Raw genomic sequence first — 14,586 nt, forward strand, 5'->3', positions numbered from 1 at the left:
GGCCGCACTAAATTGCCCATTAATTGGAAAAAAATGAATTGGATATTCTAAAAAAAAATGTTTTTAAGTTGTTAAACTCAATGCTGAGTCCGGAAGGCTGTTAAGTGTCTAATCAAAAAATGAGATGCCATTCTTCAAGCATGCATTGAGTTTGTACATCATTGGTACATCGCAGGACACCAAGGACAGAGAGGTCAGTGGGGGAGAAAAGTGGCAAATTAAAATAACTCAACCAGAAGCTCGAGCCTACTGACTGAGCAGACTTATCTCACAAAGTAGTTGGCCAAAAGGCTCAGCACAATTGAATCGTCATGTCAAACTTACATGATGCATTGCAAATGAGATCTCCTATCTGTCCAATTTGCATATTATAATGGTCTTTGTGAACATCAGACCTTTGTTGCTTTGTTCTATTTGATCATCAAACTAACAACCAACTTTTACCCTCACCAGATCTGTTGATTTTTCTACTTTTACACTCTCCAGCGAAAGTTCTCTAATTCTTTTCTCACACTTTTTCTTTGTGCCAGCAGCTCAGAAACATTTAGCTCAGATAAAATAGACCAGGATAACCTGACATGGGAAATGATAAATAGACCATGACAGGAAGGAAGAGCTAAATCTAAGGTGCTCCAAAAATTAAAAAAACAAAATGTAAGGCTCTGTATCTAAATGCACGCCTTTAAAACAAAACAGATGAACTGATAACCGTAAATAGAAACTAATAAGTATGATCTGAAATCCATTACAGAGGCATGGCTACAGGATGACATAGATTGCAACCTGAATATTGAAGGGTACGTGACATTTAGGAAAGACAGGAAGTTAAGAACATGTGCAGACATGGCTCTGTTATTTAATGATGGTACTAACAAATTAGAGGGGGATGACCTAAGTTCAGGAAACGACAATGTCGAAGCAATTTGGGTTGAGATGAGAAAGGATTAAGTCAAGAAGTCATGGATACAGGCCCCCTAATTGTAACTACACAGTAGGAGAGAGGATAAAGGTAAGAGGTCACGGTGCACAGGCCCCCTAATTGGGACGACACAGTAGGACAGAGTGTAAAAGCAGAGATAACAAGTGCTTGTCAGAAAGGTACAGCAATAGTCATGGGGGATTTTAATCTATATATAGATTGGAGATATCAGGGGTAAAGGCAGCATAGATGAAAAGTTCATAGAATGTTATCAGGATAATTTCTGAGAACAGCAATTCTGGAGCCAACCAGGACAAGCAATACTAGAGCTGGTATTGGCAATGTGATAGGATTAATTGCTGACCTCATAGTGAAAGCATGCCTAGGTAGCAGTGATCATAATATGATTGAATTTTACATTTAGTTTGAGGGGGGGAAAAGTGCAGCTAGGACTAGCGTTTTAAACTTAAATGAGGGCAATGAAAGTGGAGGCATGAAAGTGGAGCTAGCTAAAGTGAACTGGTAAATGTGCCTAAATGATCAATCAATAGATGTTCAGATACACAAAATAGACACATTCCAATGAGAAAGAAAAATTCCATCATCTGCGGTTCACTAAAAAAGTTAAAGACAGTATTAAACTTAAAGAAAAAGCATATATTTGTTTAAAGACAAGTGGCAGGTCAGAAGATTGGAAAGAACATCAAAAAGTGATTGAAGGAGGGAAAAACTAGAGAACAAGATAAAGCTAGTCAGTAATATAGAAATAAGAATAATAACCAGTGTGCACATTGGTCCTATAGAAAATGCATCTGGGGAAATGATAATGGAAAGTAGGGTGCTAGCGGATGAATGAAAGAGGTATTTTGCATCTGTCTTCACTACAGAGGACACAAGTAATATCCCAGAAATAGCTGTATTTCAGGACTGGAAGGAGAAGAGGAACTCAGGAAAATTACAATCACCAGGGAAGTGGTAGTGAGCAAATTGTTGGGTCTGCGGGCTGTAAAATACCTTGGTCCAGATGGACTTCACCCTAAGGTCTTGAAAGAAGTGGCTAATGAGATAGTTGATGCATTGCTTTCAATTTTCCAAAAATCCCGAGATTCGGGGAAGATTCCATTAGATTGGAAGCTAGCAAATATAACTCCTTCATTAAAAAAGGGAGGAGATGGAAAGCAGGAAAATACGGGCCATCTGTCACAGGGAAAATGTTAGAAGCCATTAGTAAAGATGTCTTAGTAGGGCGCTTGGAAAAATTCAAGCCAATCAGGCAAAGTCAGTATGGATTTGGACAAGGAAAACCATGTTTAACCAATTTATTAGAGTTCTTTGATGGAGTCAGATGTGCTATGGATAAAGGGGAACCAGTAGATGTACTGTACTTAGACTTTCAGAAGACATTTGATAAGGTGCCACGTCAAAGGTTATTGCATGAAATAAAACCTCAGTGTAGAAGGTAACATATTGACATGGATTAAAAATTGACTAGCTGACAGGAAACAGAAAATTGGCATAAATGGTTATTTTTAACATTGGCAAGATGTGACAACTGGTGTGCCACAAGGATCAGTTCTGGGGCCTCAACTTTTTCCAAATGACAGAAGATATGATTGATAGATTTTCTGATGACACAAGGAGGATACAAAGGGATACAGATAGGTTAAGTGAGTGGGCAAAAAAAATCTGACAAATGAAGTATAATGTGGGCAAATGTGAAATTGTCCATTTTGACAGAAATAAAAAAGCTTATTATCTAAATGGTGAGAGATTGCAGAGCTCGGAGGTGCAGAGGGACCTGGGTGTCCTACTTCATGAATCACAAAAGGCTAGTGTACAGGTTCAGCAGGAAATTAGGAACGTTAATAGAATGCTATCATTCATTGTGAGGGGAATTGAAGACAAAAGTAGGGAGGTTATGCTTCGGTTATACAGGTCACAGGTGAGACCACATCTCGAGTATTATGTACATTAATGGTCTCCTTATTTAAGGAAAGTTGTGAATGCGTCAGAAGCAGTTCAAAGAAGACTTACTCAACTAATACAAAGAATTGTTGGGTTTTCTTATGAGGACGGGTTGTAGAGGTTAGATTTGTATTCACGAGAGTTTGGAAGATTATGAGGTGACTTGATCCTGAGGAGAACTGACAGGGTGAATTTCAAAAGGATGTTTTCACATGTCAGAGAATTTAGAACTAGGGATCACTGTTTAAAAAGAAGGGGTCCCTTGCCTATTACTCGGTGGCCCTATGTGCTGTGGTAAAGGGTATGCCAAATTGTGGTCGAGCAGTAGCAGCCACAGCGGCCATAGTAGAAAATTGCTGCTTAATTCATCCGCAATGTAGCATTTTACTGTGGCTCGAAGCACTGGGTACGAAGTAATCCTCTCGAAAACCAACTTTAACTACAAGCGGGCACCAGCTGTTAACCCTGTTACACTCTTACCCGTGCCCTCGGAAGCAGAACATTGTATGATCATGACTGTTTACAATTGGTTGAAACCACCTTTACCTGATTTATTGAGTCACCCACTAGAAAATCTAGAGAACTCATGTGGAAGAGCAGAGGGTTAAAACTGCGAGATTAGCAGCAGAAATGGCAAATGATTATGAATTAGTTCATAAATCAGAGTTTGGTTTCCAACATCAGTTCCAGCCTGTGAGGGATAGAAACTGGGGACGTGAGAAATACTCAAGTGGTAAAGGTAAAGGTGATCTGATGGGAGATAATAAGGAGAGTGTACCTCAGATTAAAGAAGAAATCCAGGAGGGTGGAAAAGAAATGAAAAGTTTCAAAAGTTTTCACTAATAAACTAGGCTATGTAAAGTCACAGTGTTGATGATTGAAGAAAAGCACTGGGAAGGCTGATGTGGTAAAACAGGATAAGACAGTGGGGTTTGTTAAAGTGGTAAAGGAAAGCCCAAGTGAAGTGAAGGAGGTGCAAAAGATTATACAGCCTGATCAAGAGGTGAATGATAAGAGATGAGGAGTTATGTAGTCTGGGAAGAATGTTGCCAGAAAAGGTCGTAATATGTGGAATTCAGGGTGAGAGGAGTAGTGTTCCATTATATAAGGTAAGGTTGGAAAGTCCAGTGAAGAGTGGCGAAGTGGTAGTAGGAGTAATAGAGAAACTATCTTGTCCAGGAATACAGTCTATCTTGGGTAATGATATAGCTGGATCGCAGGTGGAAGTGATGCCTACTGTGGTTGATAAGCCAGTGGGAAAATCAGACAACCGAAGTGTTGAAGGATGAATATCCTGGGATTGGGATATCAATGGGTATTAACAGTGACAGGGGAACTCATTTCACGAGCAAATTGACCAAAGCCCTAACAGAAGCCATGGGATTTAATTGGAAATTGCAAATACCATATCAGCCACAATCCTCAGGAATGGTGGAAAGGGCGGATGGAATAATTAAAATTGCAGATACAAAAGTGTGTCAACAAAATGGGCTGCTATGGCCAGATGCCATACCCATAGTAATGTGTGCCCTGTAAAATCAGAGAAATTGTAATATGGGTTTAACTGGAAGTAAACCCCCAATGTCTCCAGCGGCAGTAGCCTTAATATGGGCAGATGAGGCATCACTAAAATATGCCCAGGCCATGTGTGAATCTGCTGAAGAAAAAACATGAAAAGGTGCGACAGGCTCAGATGCATCCAAAAGAGGGAAATACACACCCTTTAAACCTGGAGATCAAGTATATGTGAAAGCACTAAACAAAGATTATTTTTCTCCGAGGTGGAATGGACCCTATCAAGTGCTGCTAACAACCCGAACAGCCGTTAAAGTAAAAGAAAAGCCAGATGGGATCCACGCAACCCGTGTAAACTACATCATATGAAACTTAGCGTACTAGCGAAACGCTGACCTGAAGAGAATGACGGCGTTAATGTTTTTATATTATCATATTAATGTAGAGGGTAAACTGAACACTAACACTTTAACATACATGTCTCACTCATACGCAGAGAGGGTCAATACATCCAGTTGTTGGATTTGTACACAAATTCCCAGATGCTCGGAGGAGGACATCCCTGGGCGACCTATCCCATTCACCAGTAAAGAGATAGCAGAATGGGCTCTAAGACAAAATAGTACAGGACGTGGTGAAGATACACAGAATATGTTAGATTGGAGATTAGCTGCATACGATATGAATAGGCTTGAGGAATGGTGGGGGTCTAGATTTAATGTAACAAGTCAACCGTCCTGGTTGATCCTTCCCAATTATACTGGAGCCCCAAAAGGAAGTATATGCTTTAAGAATCATAAAACATATGGGACCCACTCAGTAGGCACGAGTCACTGTGATCAGACCTTGAATTGGCAACCCCCTATGTCCCACCTTACAGCTAAAGGATTATTCATCTTTGATTAGTCAGGAGTTGAAAATCAAACTAGTGGAGGCTCCTGGGAAGGGGATCGATTAGACTAATGATGACTGATAGTAAAGGAAACCTGACTGCATATAATGGCACGTATTTTATCTGTGGACGTAAGGCGTACCCGTGGTTACCAGAAAATTGGGACGGCTCCTGCTATTTGGGATATGTAGTCCCTTAGAACATAGAACATAGAACGATAAAGCGCAGTACAGGCCCTTCGGCCCACCATGTTGCACCGACATGGGAAGTCAAAAAACAAAAGCCCTCTAACCTACACTATGCGATTATCATCCATATGCTTATCCAATAAACTTTTAAATGCCCTCAATGTTGGCGAGTTCACTACTATTGCAGGTAGGGCATTCCACGGCCTCACCACTCTTTGCGTAAAGAACCTACCTCTGACCTCTGTCCTATATCTATTACCCCTCAGTTTAAGGCTATGTCCCCTCGTGCTAGCCATTTCCATCCGCGGGAGAAGGCTCTCACTGTCCACCCTATCTAACCCTCTGATCATTTTGTATGCCTCTATTAAGTCTCCTCTTAACCTTCTTCTCTCTAATGAAAACAACCTCAAGTCCATCAGCCTTTCCTCATAAGATTTTCCCTCCATACCAGGCAACATCCTGGTAAATCTCCTCTGCACCCGTTCCAAAGCTTCCACGTCCTTCCTATAATGAGGTGACCAGAACTGTACTCAATACTCCAAATGCGGCCGTACCAAAGTTTTGTACAGCTGCAACATGACCTCATGACTCCGGAACTCAATCCCTCTACCAATAAAGGCCAACACACCATAGGCGTTCTTCACAACCCTATCAACCTGGGTGGCAACTTTCAGGGATCTATGTACATGGACACCGAGATCCCTCTGCTCATCCACACTTCCAAGAATTTTACCATTAGCCAAATATTCCGCATTCCTGTTATTCCTTCCGAAGTGAATCACCTGACACTTCTCTACATTAAAGTCCATTTGCCACCTCTCAGCCCAGCTCTGCAGCTTATCTATGTCCCTCTGTAACCTGCAACATCCTTCCGCACTGTCGACAACACCACCGACTTTAGTGTCATCTGCAAATTTACTCACCCACCCTTCTGCGCCCTCCTCTAGGTCATTTATAAAAATGACAAACAGCAACGGCCCCAGAACAGATCCTTGTGGTACGCCACTTGTAACTGAACTCCATTCTGAACATTTCCCATCAACCACCACGCTCTGTCTTCTTTCAGCTAGCCAATTTCTGATCCACATATCGAAATCACCCTCAATCCCCATCCTCCGTATTTTCTGCAATAGCCTACCGTGGGGAACCTTATCAAACGCTTTACTGAAATCCATGTACACCACATCAACTGTTCTACCCTCGTCTACCTGTTCTGTCACCTTCTCAAAGAACTCGATAAGGTTTGTGAGGCATGACCTACCCTTCACAAAGCCATGCTGACTATCCCTAATCATATTATTCCTATCTAGATGATTATAAATCTTGTCTCTTATAATCCCCTCCAAGACTTTACCCACAACAGACGTGAGGCACACCGGTCTATAGTTGCCGGGGTTGTCTCTACTCCCCTTCTTGAACAAAAGGACCACATTTGCTATCCTCCAGTCCTCTGGCACTATTCCTGTAGCCAATGATGACATAAAAATCAAAGCCAAAGGCTCAGCAATATCTTCCCTGGCTTCCCAGAGAATCCTAGGATAAATCCCATCAGGCCCCGGGGACTTATCTATTTTCAGCCTGTCCAGAATTGCCAACACCTCTTCCCTACGTACCTCAATGCCATCTATTCTAATAGCCTGGGTCCCAGCATTCTCCTCCACACCATTCTCTTTTTCCTGAGTGAATACTGACGAAAAATATTCATTTAGTATCTCGCCTATCTCTTCAGACTCCACACACAACTTCCCATCCCTGACCTTGACTGGCCCTACTCTTACCCTAGTCATTCTTTTATTCCTGACATACCTATAGAAAGCTTTTGGGTTTTCCTTGATCCTACCTGCCAAATTCATCTCATGACCCTGTCCACTCCTTGCTCGTCTTAGCTCTCTCTTTAGATCCTTCCTCGCTACGTTGTAACTATCAAGCGCCCCAACTGAAACTTCACACCTCATCTTCACATAGGCCTCCTTCTTCCTCTTAACAAGAGATTCCACCTCTTTGGTAAACCATGGTTCCCTCGCTCGACGCCTTCCTCCCTGCCTGACCGGTACGTACTTATCAAGAACACGCAGTTGCTGTTCCTTGAACAAGCTCCACATATCCAGTGTGCCCAACACTTGCAGCCTACTTCTCCAACCTACCCCTCCCAAGTCATGTCTAATGGCATCATAATTGCCCTTCCCCCAGCTATAACTCTTGCCCTGCGGGGTATACTTATCCCTTTCCATCATTAACGTAAACGTCACCGAATTGTGGTCACTGTCCCCAAAGTGCTCACCTACCTCCAAATCTAACACCTGGCCTGGTTCATTACCCAAAACCAAATCCAATGTGGCCTTGCCTCTTGTTGGCCTGTCAACATATTGTGTCAAGAAACCCTCCTGCACACATTGTACAAAAAACGACCCATCTAATGAACTCAAACTATATCTTTTCCAGTCAATATTTGGAAAGTTAAAGTCTCCCATAATAACTACCCTGTTACTTTCGCTCTTATCCAGAATCATCTTCGCCATCCTTTCCTCTACATCCCTAGTACTTTTAGGAGGCCTATAGAAAACTCCCAACAGGGTGACCTCTCCTTTCCTGTTTCTAACCTCAGCCCATACTACATCGGAAGAAGAGTCCCCATCTAGCATCCTCTCTGCCAACGTAATACTGTTCTTGACTAGCAGCGCCACACCTCCCCCTCTTTTGCCTCCTTCTCTGAGCTTACTAAAACACCTAAACCCCGGAACCTGCAACAACCATTCCTGTCCCTGCTCTATCCATGTCTCCGAAATGGCCACAACATCGAAGTACCAACCCATGCTGCCAGTTCCCCTACCTTGTTTCGTATACTACCTGTGGAATCTGAGAGCACCTGACATACTCTTCTGGATACGGTCTAAACCTAAATGCGTCTTGAGGGAGCTCTTCAATCCTGGTGTTATCACAGATTACTCTGGAGAGTGAGACTTGCTTCAGAGCCTGCTGCTGGTTGACAGTAAAAACTTTTTTGTTTTCCCACCAGAATCTGAAGGGGAGAGCGGAATGTCAGATTGCAACGTTAGGCAAATCTGGGACTCTGTGATGTGTGACAGAGGTCAGACTGCTCTTAATACTGCTCAATGGGAAATGACAATTTAATGGAGCTGCCCCCCCTCTCCCCCCCCCCCCCCCCCCCGCACTCTGCCAGTGTTTCCTCGGCAGAGGTGCATCAGAAACCTATTTACCCTGCATCTGCCACATGGTTGATGACTATTCGGAAGTGTTTCCTTCCCTATTGATATCTCAGTGGGAAAAAAAATCATGCCACACGGACACTTAAGGCATCAAGAGCAAAAGATCCCAGTCCCTGCAGATCTCAGTCAGGAAAAATAGAACACTTAACCTTGCCTAGCCTTGTTGTACAGAGAGGAAAATTAACCAGGATTTCTGCTCCTGATCACAGTGCAGTAACCTCTGCTGCTAAGAAACCATGCGCAGGCCTCAGCTAAGGACTGGTGTGGGCTCAGCACGATGACCAAAGACAAATGACCCGCAATAATGAACCTTCAGGAGAGAAGCAGTCATTCTCTTGAAGAAATTAGTATAGTTTTTCAAGCTGTAGATTTCCTCCAATAACATTGTTCCACTTATAACTTTTATGCCAAAAGAAGCTGCTAAGTGAATGCCAGATGCTTTCTCACCCAAGGTCATTTGCTCGTCAATAAACAGCCCAAGACCAGGTCAAGATAAACCAAAAGAGGAACTCAGAATGGTCAGGAAGTCAGCAGGTTCTTCTCCCACATTTTAAACTAAATTGGGCCAAATATTGTCAAAGAATCATTACCCTTCAATGGAGGAGCTTTATTGTTGCCTGCTTGAACTTAAGCCTCCGGCTGGGAGCCACCTTTCCTCGGCATAAGCGAGTGAGTTGTCTAACTTTCAAAAAAATCGTATTGATTTTCATGCATATAAGTAATCTCTTACATGTCCCCATCCCGCAGGTTTTTGAACTGCCGCCCTGTCAAGCAGGCAAAGAGTGGGCCCAGCTTCCCACCATTCACAGCTGGCTCAGACACTCCCGCAAGCCATGGCTCAATGTTATCAGGAGTTCCGTACAGCTCAAACAAGTTCCTTGCCAGGCTTGCGTTTCTCAGGACGGCTGTAAGCTGCTTCACGTTCTTGGGTTCAGGAAGACCACAGAACCTCCTCCAAGCATTGTAACCTTCATTCAGATTAGAGAGAAGGGAAACAATTCAATGATTCTTTGGCTCTCCAGGTTTTCTCTCCTAATCCCTGCCCCCATGCTGGGGCCCTCACAAGCTTATCCCAGTGGTCATTTATGTGTGAGCTCAGCCAGGTTGGCATTTCAACCATAAAGGGCTGAATGCTGTATTCTACCAATCACCAGATAGGCTTTCCCCACAGGATTGCAAAAGAAACAGGAAGCCCAGTTGATTCCTCCCTCCGTGACCCAGGAACCAATTGTAACTTCTCCAGCTACCCATTAACTGATGCCGAGTGATGCAGCACAGACCAGGGATGAGCTCTGGGACCTCCTTCATTTATATCACTGCATCATATGGCAAATTATTCACTAAGATGGTGAGGGTTTATTCAGGTTATTTAGTGATTGTGGCAAAATACCAAGTATTACTCACACAGAGGTTGCAGAATGTCAGTGATAGAAAACAACAGGGATGGGCACATTGACCTCATCACTGGTTTCCTCGCTCATTCACACCAGTGCAAAACGCCAAGTAGCTGCCAAGTTCTTTCCAACCCAAGGTCCCCGCTGTCAATTTTTCTAATGGTGAATTATCAAATAGAACTGGCAGGGGTTTGCCAACTGGTAATGCTCACCCGAAGCCTGAGTCAGTGCTTGTTGTGGACATGGGGGTCTCAGGAAAGAACAACAGAATTTCAATAAATTGGGAATCTTACACTAAAGCTGACGATAAAACTCATTACTTGGGAGTGCACAACAATCGAATTCTAGGAGAGAAATTATGCCTACAACAATAATACTCAGACATTTTTTAAAAAGGTGATCCTCTGCTAGTGCAACTGATTATTTTGTGACAATTTTTTAATAATTAAAGCCCTCTTTTAGTAACAATACCTGGATGCAAATTTTCCCAGAGTCATGGAGGCTGCACAGACCTTTCCAAATGGCAGACAGGACCCTGATCCAGAATCATCCCCATTTCTGGTGGACCCCATTTCTGCTTGCTGCTGAAGGGGGATGGGGACAGGTGGGGTGGGGCGGGGGGGGGGGGGGGGGGGGTGGCGGTAGGGTGTGAAGCACACAGAAGTGAATTATACATCAGTTGGGCCATTTAAACTCAGTACACAAGGCAAGCTGATTTTCACTCCAGCCCCGGTAGTTGCCTCCAAACTACTTCTGGGGTTTGATTCCATTCTGCACTCCAGGAGCGAAAATCACTTGGGTCATTTGGGGCCCTCTCTCCTTAGGCGGATGCACCGAGCTGGGAAATTTCCCGACTTGAGCTACCTGGATTGAAAATCTGGCCTCTGATCCCAAGAAGGTGATGGTGTTCCCAGCACTCAGTATTCCTAAAGTGGGAACTTCCGGTGGCTTCATGTAGGAGGAGGTCGCACGTTGGGTGGCTCCTGCTCAAGGCTTGATTTTTTAGAATTTAATGCCCTGTCCCAGGGGCAATTTTTTGTTAAATAAGTGCAGGAAGACATATGGAAGGAGGGGGATATCAAAAACCCAAAGGAAAGACGCCGTGAAGAAGGGGGCAAGTGAAGGTTCGCCATCGAGCGAAAGGGTCAGCTCGGCAACTGGAGGGATGGCAGAGGCTGGGTCGCTGGGTGGGGCCGCACTGTTCACGGCAGAAAAGATGACGAAGGTGATGACTTTGGAACTTGAAAAACCAGTTTGCAAAGCACATGGAGGTGATGAGGGAAAAGATGATGGCAGCATTGAAGGTGCTAGTGGAGGAGGCGAATGCTCCAGTGAAGGAGGGAGTGTCGAGGACATTGGCCGAGGTGCGGGAGCAGGGTGGGAAACAGAAGGGAGTGGAGGAGGCCTTGTCACAACACAGTGATCAGCTTATCTCGATGGGTGCAAAGCTGCAGAGGGTGGTCGAGGCCAACAAGACTCTGCGAGCCAAAATGGAGGACGTGGAAAACAGATCTAGGTGGCAGAATCTGAGGATCATGGGCCTGCCCGAAGGGGTGGAGGGCCCGAGGCCGACGAAGTATTTTGCAAAGATGTTGGCAGAGCTGTTGGGGGAGGGGGAAGATCCCTCCCAGTACAATCTGGATTGGGTTTATAGGGCGTGGAGGCCTAAACCAAAGGCGAATGAGCCGCCGAGAGCAGTGATTATTTGTTTCTGTAGGTACCTGAGTTGGGAGAAGCAGAAGTGAGTTGGGAGAAGCAGAAGTGAGAGGTGCAGTGGCCTGGAGTTGGTATATGTATATACACCAGGACTTTACTGTGGGGATGGCGAGGAGGCGGGCGGCCTTTGGCCGAGTGAAGACGGCACTGTATAACAGTGGTTTGTCGTAGTGTACCCAGTTGAGGGTGACCTACAATTCCATAGACTTTTATTTTGAGGCAGTGGAAGCGGTGTGTGTGAAGGCAGAAGGACTGGGGCAGAAGTGAGAAATGGGACTGGGGACAGAAGTGAGAAATGGGACTGAGGGTAGAAGGCGGGTGGAGGATTGTATTTTTTTACTCGCATGTCTTCTATGTGCTAAATGAGTTGAAGTTGCCAATTTGGACAAGGTAGGAGTTGGGATTTTCTTTTGCAATGATGCTCTTTGGGGTTTGTGAGTTTACACTGGGGTTGTGTGTTGAAGGGGATTGCTTTGTTTTCCTGGGACCGGCAGGGTGGAGGTGATTGGAGGGGAGTGAACCTCCACACTGGCTAGCTCAAGCTTTAATTGCACCTCTGTAGCCACAAAGTCTAGCTGCCTTTAAAACCAGGATTTTTAAAAGCATTACTGCAGCAATCAGATACACACCCTAACCCAGGCTTTTAACTATTACTGCGCCAGCTACATACAATACAATATATATCTGAAATTCCTACATTCATCACATATGTGTGAATCTGTATGTACGGCTGTATATGTGCACGTTTATCTGTGAATCAGTATGTTGGGCTGTATAGAAGTGTCTGTGCTTTAATCTAAGAGTGCACTTGTCTGGATGTACATGAGAGAGTTTGTGAGCTTCGGCAAGTCTGAGCATTTCCCAATACCTGGGAGACCATGACTCCGGGATCGTTGCAAGTTTAATGAGGCCAAGTCCAATGGTAGACGACTTGTCAACTCAAACAAATGTTTCCGCAGTTCATCGACGATCATCCGGTTTTGTGTTTGCCGTTTAGCCGGATTAGCCGAAGAATTGGTTCAATTCCACCTGAAAGGATAAAACATTTGGTTAATATTCTTCCTATTTCTTTTCCTCTATATTTTTCATAGTTTGTTTTCTTACCTTCCGTTTCCATCGTTGGGAAGCCCATAAAGTAAAAAAAACAATTGACACCTTTCTTTCGATAAAGCATGTTTACTGATAATACCTGGAACTATCCCCTTTCAAAGCCACTCCCGTGTTAACACAAATAGCTCCAAATATACAGTATCAAATTTGCATCTGTATCTCAAAGAATTACTTCAAGAGTTTTGGAGTCCTGTCAGTGTAAAGTGGGTGATGCAGGTTGGCTGTCTTCTCCCAAGCCCAAAAGTGAAGACATTGTGCATGGTTCCTGCATGTCCATAAATGTATGGTGCCTGTATTGTGTTGCTCTGTTTATCTGGTTATAAATATGGTGGTTAATATAGCTGTCTTCCTTAATCCTAATTAGGTTTACGTTTCTACTTTCAAAGTCGCCAGGTATCTCTCGATACCGCCACAAGGTCCAACCCGAATACCGATCAAAGAGCCAATACACCAGTTAGTCAGTTCAAAGTCAATACTATTTATTTACACACACAGTAAGATCTACTCATGCACAACAGTACTACAAACTAAACTCTCTAATGTCAATTCCTAAGATGTGTTCGGCTGTCTGGGGTAGATCGACCAGAACTACGGGGTGTTTAGTTTTAATGTTCCCTATCTGGATTGCTACGGGGGCTGTGATGTGTCCCTGCTGTAAATTACCTGTAAAACCGCTGAGTGTAATGGTGTCTGTCGTGGGCCACGTGTCTCGCTGAAACATCGTGGAGGAATTGAGCGTGGTGCGGGACCCTCCTGTGTCCCAAAGGAATTCTACGGGGTTTCCCCAGACTGTGCCTGCCACTACCGGTCTACCAGACTTGTCCCAAAGGGTGTCACAGACCCAAGTTGGGGAGCCCGAATACCGTCAGTCGGTGCCGTTCATATCTGCGTTCTCGGGCGATAATGTTGTGAATTGGCTTTGCCCAATTCTTATTTAGGGTACCTGTCTGTTGGTTTCTCTGCTGCTTCTGGGGCGCATTGCACTCTCGTGCGTAGTGTCCTAATTGTCTACAATTGTAACACTCCTGGGATTTGGGTTGCTGTGGGCTGTTCCTGCCCTCATTTACCCATGCGGGGTTCTGGTGCGTCCTAACTGGATGCATGACTACCTGTTCTTCCTCTGCTCTACGAAATGCTGTTTTGCCTTGGATGGACTGTTCCCAAGCGCAGGACAATCTTTTCAAAACCCATTTCTCGTTGTGGACCTCGTCTGAGGGGTCGTAATTTGTGCAAGCTCTCTGTCACATGAGAGACTAGGATGTGAGTCCATTTGGCCATATCATCTGGGGTCAAATGGGCGCAGGCTAACTTTCCAAATACCGCTGTGCAAATGCTGTGGGGTGCTCTGTCTTTTTCTGCCTACATTTGTTTAGGCCTTCTACGGGGTTTTCTTTGTTATAGCCGACCGCATCTAGGATCGCTGTGTGCATTTCTTGGAGTTTGCCTCCTCCTACATTCTGTGGGTCGGGAAGGGCTGCCACGACTAAAGGATCGAGGCTTAAAACTGTGAGCTTCACTTGCTCCTTTTCATCCAGGCCGTACATGGCCGCCTGCTGTTTTACTCCAGCAAAGAGCTGGTGGGGGTCCGATGTGGGTAGGAACGGTGTAATTTTATCACACGCGTCCCGTAATTGGGTTACGGTTAACGGGGTCGTGTAGA

General features: G+C 44.4%; 1 pseudogene; it reads right to left on the minus strand.

The window, feature by feature from the left end:
- Positions 1 to 14,586, minus strand: part of LOC140387115 (myeloperoxidase-like) — a 67,624-nt pseudogene that overhangs the window by 3,309 nt on the left and 49,729 nt on the right.

This window comes from Scyliorhinus torazame, chromosome 12, assembly GCF_047496885.1.
Source record: "Scyliorhinus torazame isolate Kashiwa2021f chromosome 12, sScyTor2.1, whole genome shotgun sequence".
NCBI lineage: Eukaryota > Metazoa > Chordata > Chondrichthyes > Carcharhiniformes > Scyliorhinidae > Scyliorhinus > Scyliorhinus torazame.